Here is a 7,825-nt window from a genome sequence, read left to right as displayed (position 1 = left end):
TGTATCCAATCCTCATCCCTTTCTATTTGGTGAACCATAAGATTTTTTTAATGAATCTGTGATTGCCTTTCTCTGTGGAAATATCTTCATTGGTATCAACTTTTAAGTAACTCCTAAAAGTGATATGATAGGATATGTGTCTTTTGCTTTCTCACTTACTACAGGTGGCGTGATTACATCTAGACTCATGTATGGTGCTGCAAATGGCATTGTTTCATTTTTTTCACTAGCGAATATTCCATCTGTACATGGAGGAGTTCTTCTTTGTCCACCCATCTGTTGGTGGACTTTTTGGTTACTTCCATATCTTGGCTATTGTAATACTGTGCCATGCAGATTTGCCTGCCTGTGTCTTTCCAATTCTCTCTTCTTAGATTATATGTCGAGGAGTGGTTCCGCTGGATCATATGGTAGCTCAATGTTTACCTTTTTAAGGCACCTCCATTCTGCTCTCATTTGTGGCCCTTTCCAACTTCCGTCCCCCTTGAAGTTGAGGGTACGCATTTCTCCACAACACCTTCAGCATTTTTGTTTGTAGATTTCTTGTTGATGGTTATTCTGACAATTGTGAGCTGATACCTTTTTGTGGTTGAATTCGCACGTGCCTCATAATCCGTTGAAATTGAGCTTTAAGGCATGTCCTTTTTATTTTTCAAGCTGTGATTACCCCTTAGTTCTTCAAATTGTTTTCTTAAAGTATGTGTCACATTTTGAAATGTTTTGGCCATTACCTCCCTCAAGACATTTTGAGGGCAGGTTTCATTTACAGTTCTGCAGTACTTGTTCCTATGAAATGACCATGAGCACAGGCTTTAATGCTGCTTTTGCAGGTAACTGCCAGAGGGTGGCAGCCTTTCTATGTTCCCCACCCTGGTAACTAGGGAGAAGCCCTTGCGGCCTGTGTTGTTTCTCGGTTATAAATTAGAGTGGAGTGTGCCCGGACAAACCCACACAAGCTGATGTCTCCTGACTTTTGTTGGATTTTTAAATTTAATTTTTATTTTTTATTGGAGTAATTTTCCACCGTGTACGTGGACCACTTCTACTTTGTGCATTCCTCGGTTGATGGACATTTTCATTGCTTCCAAGCGTTGGCTATGGTAAATATTGTTGGAGTGCAGGATTGCCAGCCTGTGACTTTTTGATTCTCATTTTCACAGGTGATAGGCCCAGCAGTGGGTGTGATTGACTGACTGGTAGCACCGTGTTTTCCTTTTCAAAGCACCTTCTTTGTGTTTTCATTACTGGCACTTACCACGTCCCCGTTAGAATCGAGGGTACGCATTTCTCCACAATCGCTTCAGCATTTATTGTTTGCCGCATTTATGCTAATGGCCGTACTGGCTGCTGTGAGCTGATAGGTTTTTGTAATGTGGGTTTGCATGTCTTTGAAAATTCGTAAAACTCATCATTTTTCTCCACCGTTTTCTTTTCTGTTAAAAAAAAGGAAACAGTTGGGAGTACAATATATCTCTTGAAATTGTCTTCTTGGAAGGCTGCCCTATTTTGAAATTTTTGGTCGATTTTCCACCCCAGAATTTTTTTAGAGAGCAGGTGTCATTTCCCGAACTGCAAGTCTGGTGAATATTTAGTGACCTTTAGCAATGGGTTTAAAGCTGCTGTTGTGGGAAGTGGCCTCAAGCAGGCAGCATTTCTCCATTCCCAAATCTGGGTACTAGGGCAGCAGAGCCTTTCTGGCAGTCGTGTTCCTAGGTTGTAAATTAAATTGGAATGTGCATGGAGAAACCCCCATACGTTTATGTCTCATTATTTCTTCTTGGATTTAAAAAAATTTTTTAATTGGGGTAAAGCTTAGAATATTGTTTGTCCTAGGTGTACACAATCTGGTTCATTTGTACATTATATATGTCTATTCAAGTACAGATCCTCTTCCCATGTAAAATGTTACAGAGGTTTCCGCAGACCTCCCTTGCTACATGGTCGGTCTTTTTGAGAAATGTATATAATATGTGTTTGTATAGATATAGCAACACTAATCTTAATTTATCCTTTCTCCCCACCTTTCCTTTTAGATGAGCATAGTTTGTTTTCTAAGTCTGTGAGTGTCTTTCTCTGTGGAAATATATTCATTTGTGTCAGTTATTAGATAACGCCTATAAGTGATATCATAGAATACAGGTCTTTGGTTTCCGAGTTACCTCATGTTTCGTGATTATCTCCAGACTCATTTGTGGTGCCTCAGAGAGCAATGGTTCATTGTTTTCCATGGCTAATATTCCATTGTGTACATGGACCACTTCTTCTTTATCCATTCACCTGTTGTTGGACATTTTCATTGCTTCACTGTCTTGGCTATTGTGAATAAGGCTGCACTGCAGCTTTTGCGGCCTGAGTCTTCTCGATTCTTGTCTTCTCAGGTGAGAGGTCCAATGGTGCGCCTGCTGGATTGAATGGTACCTCCATTTTTACTTTTAAACACAGCTCCTTTCTGTTCTCATTATTGGCTGTTACCCCTTTACGTCTCACCAGCAGGTAGAGGGGACACAGTTCTCTAAAACCCCTTCAGCATTTATTGTTTGTAGACTTTTTGCTGATGGTCAGTCGACTGGTGTAAGTTGAAACTTTTTGTAGATTAGCTTGCATGCGTCTAACACCCCCTGAGGTTGAGCTTTTATCCATTTTCCTTTTTTTAAAACACCGTGAGTAAAACTTAACTCTTCATACTCTCTTCTTGAAACTTTTGCCTGTTTTGAATTTTTTTGTCCATTCCCTACTTCAGCACATTTTTTTAGGACAGGTGTCCTTTACAGCCCTGAGTCCTTGTGTATGTTAAGTGAGCATTAGCTCTGAGTTTAAAGCTGCTCTTGCAGGAAACGGCCACAAGGTGGCAGCGTTTCTCCTTTTCCAAATTTGGTTACTAGGGAAACAGAGGCTTAATGGAAGTGGTGTTCTAGGTTGTAAATTAGAATGGAATGTGCCAGGAAAAAGCCCTTTAAGTTTATGTCTCATAACTTCTTGTTCATATTTGTAATTTACTTTTTATTCTTTATCCCAGCACATTTGATTACAATGGTTTGTTTGTTCTAGGTGTGCAAGATGTGCTTCTTTCACACACATACATGTTTCTATTCTTCCACGCATCCTTTTCCCATGTAGGTTATGCCACAATGTTGAGTAGTCTTCTCCTGGTCTTCCGTACGTCTTTGGTGATTATATATTTCACATGGTTTGTATATCTCTGTTAACCCCAATATGGTAATGTATCCAATACTCATCCCTTTCTATTTGGTGAACCATAAGATTTTTTTAATGAATCTGTGATTGCCTTTCTCTGTGGAAATATCTTCATTGGTATCAATTTTTAAGTAACTCCTAAAAGTGATATGATAGGATATGTGTCTTTTGCTTTCTCACTTACTACAGGTGGCGTGATTACATCTAGACTCATGTATGGTGCTGCAAATGGCATTGTTTCATTTTTTTCACTAGCGAATATTCCATCTGTACATGGAGGAGTTCTTCTTTGTCCACCCATCTGTTGGTGGACTTTTTGGTTACTTCCATATCTTGGCTATTGTAATACTGTGCCATGCAGATTTGCCTGCCTGTGTCTTTCCAATTCTCTCTTCTTAGATTATATGTCGAGGAGTGGTTCCGCTGGATCATATGGTAGCTCAATGTTTACCTTTTTAAGGCACCTCCATTCTGCTCTCATTTGTGGCCCTTTCCAACTTCCGTCCCCCTTGAAGTTGAGGGTACGCATTTCTCCACAACACCTTCAGCATTTTTGTTTGTAGATTTCTTGTTGATGGTTATTCTGACAATTGTGAGCTGATACCTTTTTGTGGTTGAATTCGCACGTGCCTCATAATCCGTTGAAATTGAGCTTTAAGGCATGTCCTTTTTATTTTTCAAGCTGTGATTACCCCTTAGTTCTTCAAATTGTTTTCTTAAAGTATGTGTCACATTTTGAAATGTTTTGGCCATTACCTCCCTCAAGACATTTTGAGGGCAGGTTTCATTTACAGTTCTGCAGTACTTGTTCCTATGAAATGACCATGAGCACAGGCTTTAATGCTGCTTTTGCAGGTAACTGCCAGAGGGTGGCAGCCTTTCTATGTTCCCCACCCTGGTAACTAGGGAGAAGCCCTTGCGGCCTGTGTTGTTTCTCGGTTATAAATTAGAGTGGAGTGTGCCCGGACAAACCCACACAAGCTGATGTCTCCTGACTTTTGTTGGATTTTTAAATTTAATTTTTATTTTTTATTGGAGTAATTTTCCACCGTGTACGTGGACCACTTCTACTTTGTGCATTCCTCGGTTGATGGACATTTTCATTGCTTCCAAGCGTTGGCTATGGTAAATATTGTTGGAGTGCAGGATTGCCAGCCTGTGACTTTTTGATTCTCATTTTCACAGGTGATAGGCCCAGCAGTGGGTGTGATTGACTGACTGGTAGCACCGTGTTTTCCTTTTCAAAGCACCTTCTTTGTGTTTTCATTACTGGCACTTACCACGTCCCCGTTAGAATCGAGGGTACGCATTTCTCCACAATCGCTTCAGCATTTATTGTTTGCCGCATTTATGCTAATGGCCGTACTGGCTGCTGTGAGCTGATAGGTTTTTGTAATGTGGGTTTGCATGTCTTTGAAAATTCGTAAAACTCATCATTTTTCTCCACCGTTTTCTTTTCTGTTAAAAAAAAGGAAACAGTTGGGAGTACAATATATCTCTTGAAATTGTCTTCTTGGAAGGCTGCCCTATTTTGAAATTTTTGGTCGATTTTCCACCCCAGAATTTTTTTAGAGAGCAGGTGTCATTTCCCGAACTGCAAGTCTGGTGAATATTTAGTGACCTTTAGCAATGGGTTTAAAGCTGCTGTTGTGGGAAGTGGCCTCAAGCAGGCAGCATTTCTCCATTCCCAAATCTGGGTACTAGGGCAGCAGAGCCTTTCTGGCAGTCGTGTTCCTAGGTTGTAAATTAAATTGGAATGTGCATGGAGAAACCCCCATACGTTTATGTCTCATTATTTCTTCTTGGATTTAAAAAAATTTTTTAATTGGGGTAAAGCTTAGAATATTGTTTGTCCTAGGTGTACACAATCTGGTTCATTTGTACATTATATATGTCTATTCAAGTACAGATCCTCTTCCCATGTAAAATGTTACAGAGGTTTCCGCAGACCTCCCTTGCTACATGGTCGGTCTTTTTGAGAAATGTATATAATATGTGTTTGTATAGATATAGCAACACTAATCTTAATTTATCCTTTCTCCCCACCTTTCCTTTTAGATGAGCATAGTTTGTTTTCTAAGTCTGTGAGTGTCTTTCTCTGTGGAAATATATTCATTTGTGTCAGTTATTAGATAACGCCTATAAGTGATATCATAGAATACAGGTCTTTGGTTTCCGAGTTACCTCATGTTTCGTGATTATCTCCAGACTCATTTGTGGTGCCTCAGAGAGCAATGGTTCATTGTTTTCCATGGCTAATATTCCATTGTGTACATGGACCACTTCTTCTTTATCCATTCACCTGTTGTTGGACATTTTCATTGCTTCACTGTCTTGGCTATTGTGAATAAGGCTGCACTGCAGCTTTTGCGGCCTGAGTCTTCTCGATTCTTGTCTTCTCAGGTGAGAGGTCCAATGGTGCGCCTGCTGGATTGAATGGTACCTCCATTTTTACTTTTAAACACAGCTCCTTTCTGTTCTCATTATTGGCTGTTACCCCTTTACGTCTCACCAGCAGGTAGAGGGGACACAGTTCTCTAAAACCCCTTCAGCATTTATTGTTTGTAGACTTTTTGCTGATGGTCAGTCGACTGGTGTAAGTTGAAACTTTTTGTAGATTAGCTTGCATGCGTCTAACACCCCCTGAGGTTGAGCTTTTATCCATTTTCCTTTTTTTTAAAACACCGTGAGTAAAACTTAACTCTTCATACTCTCTTCTTGAAACTTTTGCCTGTTTTGAATTTTTTTGTCCATTCCCTACTTCAGCACATTTTTTTAGGACAGGTGTCCTTTACAGCCCTGAGTCCTTGTGTATGTTAAGTGAGCATTAGCTCTGAGTTTAAAGCTGCTCTTGCAGGAAACGGCCACAAGGTGGCAGCGTTTCTCCTTTTCCAAATTTGGTTACTAGGGAAACAGAGGCTTAATGGAAGTGGTGTTCTAGGTTGTAAATTAGAATGGAATGTGCCAGGAAAAAGCCCTTTAAGTTTATGTCTCATAACTTCTTGTTCATATTTGTAATTTACTTTTTATTCTTTATCCCAGCACATTTGATTACAATGGTTTGTTTGTTCTAGGTGTGCAAGATGTGCTTCTTTCACACACATACATGTTTCTATTCTTCCACGCATCCTTTTCCCATGTAGGTTATGCCACAATGTTGAGTAGTCTTCTCCTGGTCTTCCGTACGTCTTTGGTGATTATATATTTCACATGGTTTGTATATCTCTGTTAACCCCAATATGGTAATGTATCCAATCCTCATCCCTTTCTATTTGGTGAACCATAAGATTTTTTTAATGAATCTGTGATTGCCTTTCTCTGTGGAAATATCTTCATTGGTATCAATTTTTAAGTAACTCCTAAAAGTGATATGATAGGATATGTGTCTTTTGCTTTCTCACTTACTACAGGTGGCGTGATTACATCTAGACTCATGTATGGTGCTGCAAATGGCATTGTTTCATTTTTTTCACTAGCGAATATTCCATCTGTACATGGAGGAGTTCTTCTTTGTCCACCCATCTGTTGGTGGACTTTTTGGTTACTTCCATATCTTGGCTATTGTAATACTGTGCCATGCAGATTTGCCTGCCTGTGTCTTTCCAATTCTCTCTTCTTAGATTATATGTCGAGGAGTGGTTCCGCTGGATCATATGGTAGCTCAATGTTTACCTTTTTAAGGCACCTCCATTCTGCTCTCATTTGTGGCCCTTTCCAACTTCCGTCCCCCTTGAAGTTGAGGGTACGCATTTCTCCACAACACCTTCAGCATTTTTGTTTGTAGATTTCTTGTTGATGGTTATTCTGACAATTGTGAGCTGATACCTTTTTGTGGTTGAATTCGCACGTGCCTCATAATCCGTTGAAATTGAGCTTTAAGGCATGTCCTTTTTATTTTTCAAGCTGTGATTACCCCTTAGTTCTTCAAATTGTTTTCTTAAAGTATGTGTCACATTTTGAAATGTTTTGGCCATTACCTCCCTCAAGACATTTTGAGGGCAGGTTTCATTTACAGTTCTGCAGTACTTGTTCCTATGAAATGACCATGAGCACAGGCTTTAATGCTGCTTTTGCAGGTAACTGCCAGAGGGTGGCAGCCTTTCTATGTTCCCCACCCTGGTAACTAGGGAGAAGCCCTTGCGGCCTGTGTTGTTTCTCGGTTATAAATTAGAGTGGAGTGTGCCCGGACAAACCCACACAAGCTGATGTCTCCTGACTTTTGTTGGATTTTTAAATTTAATTTTTATTTTTTATTGGAGTAATTTTCCACCGTGTACGTGGACCACTTCTACTTTGTGCATTCCTCGGTTGATGGACATTTTCATTGCTTCCAAGCGTTGGCTATGGTAAATATTGTTGGAGTGCAGGATTGCCAGCCTGTGACTTTTTGATTCTCATTTTCACAGGTGATAGGCCCAGCAGTGGGTGTGATTGACTGACTGGTAGCACCGTGTTTTCCTTTTCAAAGCACCTTCTTTGTGTTTTCATTACTGGCACTTACCACGTCCCCGTTAGAATCGAGGGTACGCATTTCTCCACAATCGCTTCAGCATTTATTGTTTGCCGCATTTATGCTAATGGCCGTACTGGCTGCTGTGAGCTGATAGGTTTTTGTAATGTGGGTTTGCAT

The sequence above is a fragment of the Eschrichtius robustus genome, chromosome 9 (genome assembly GCF_028021215.1).
Source record: "Eschrichtius robustus isolate mEscRob2 chromosome 9, mEscRob2.pri, whole genome shotgun sequence".
NCBI lineage: Eukaryota > Metazoa > Chordata > Mammalia > Artiodactyla > Eschrichtiidae > Eschrichtius > Eschrichtius robustus.
This window is presented reverse-complemented; position numbering follows the sequence as displayed.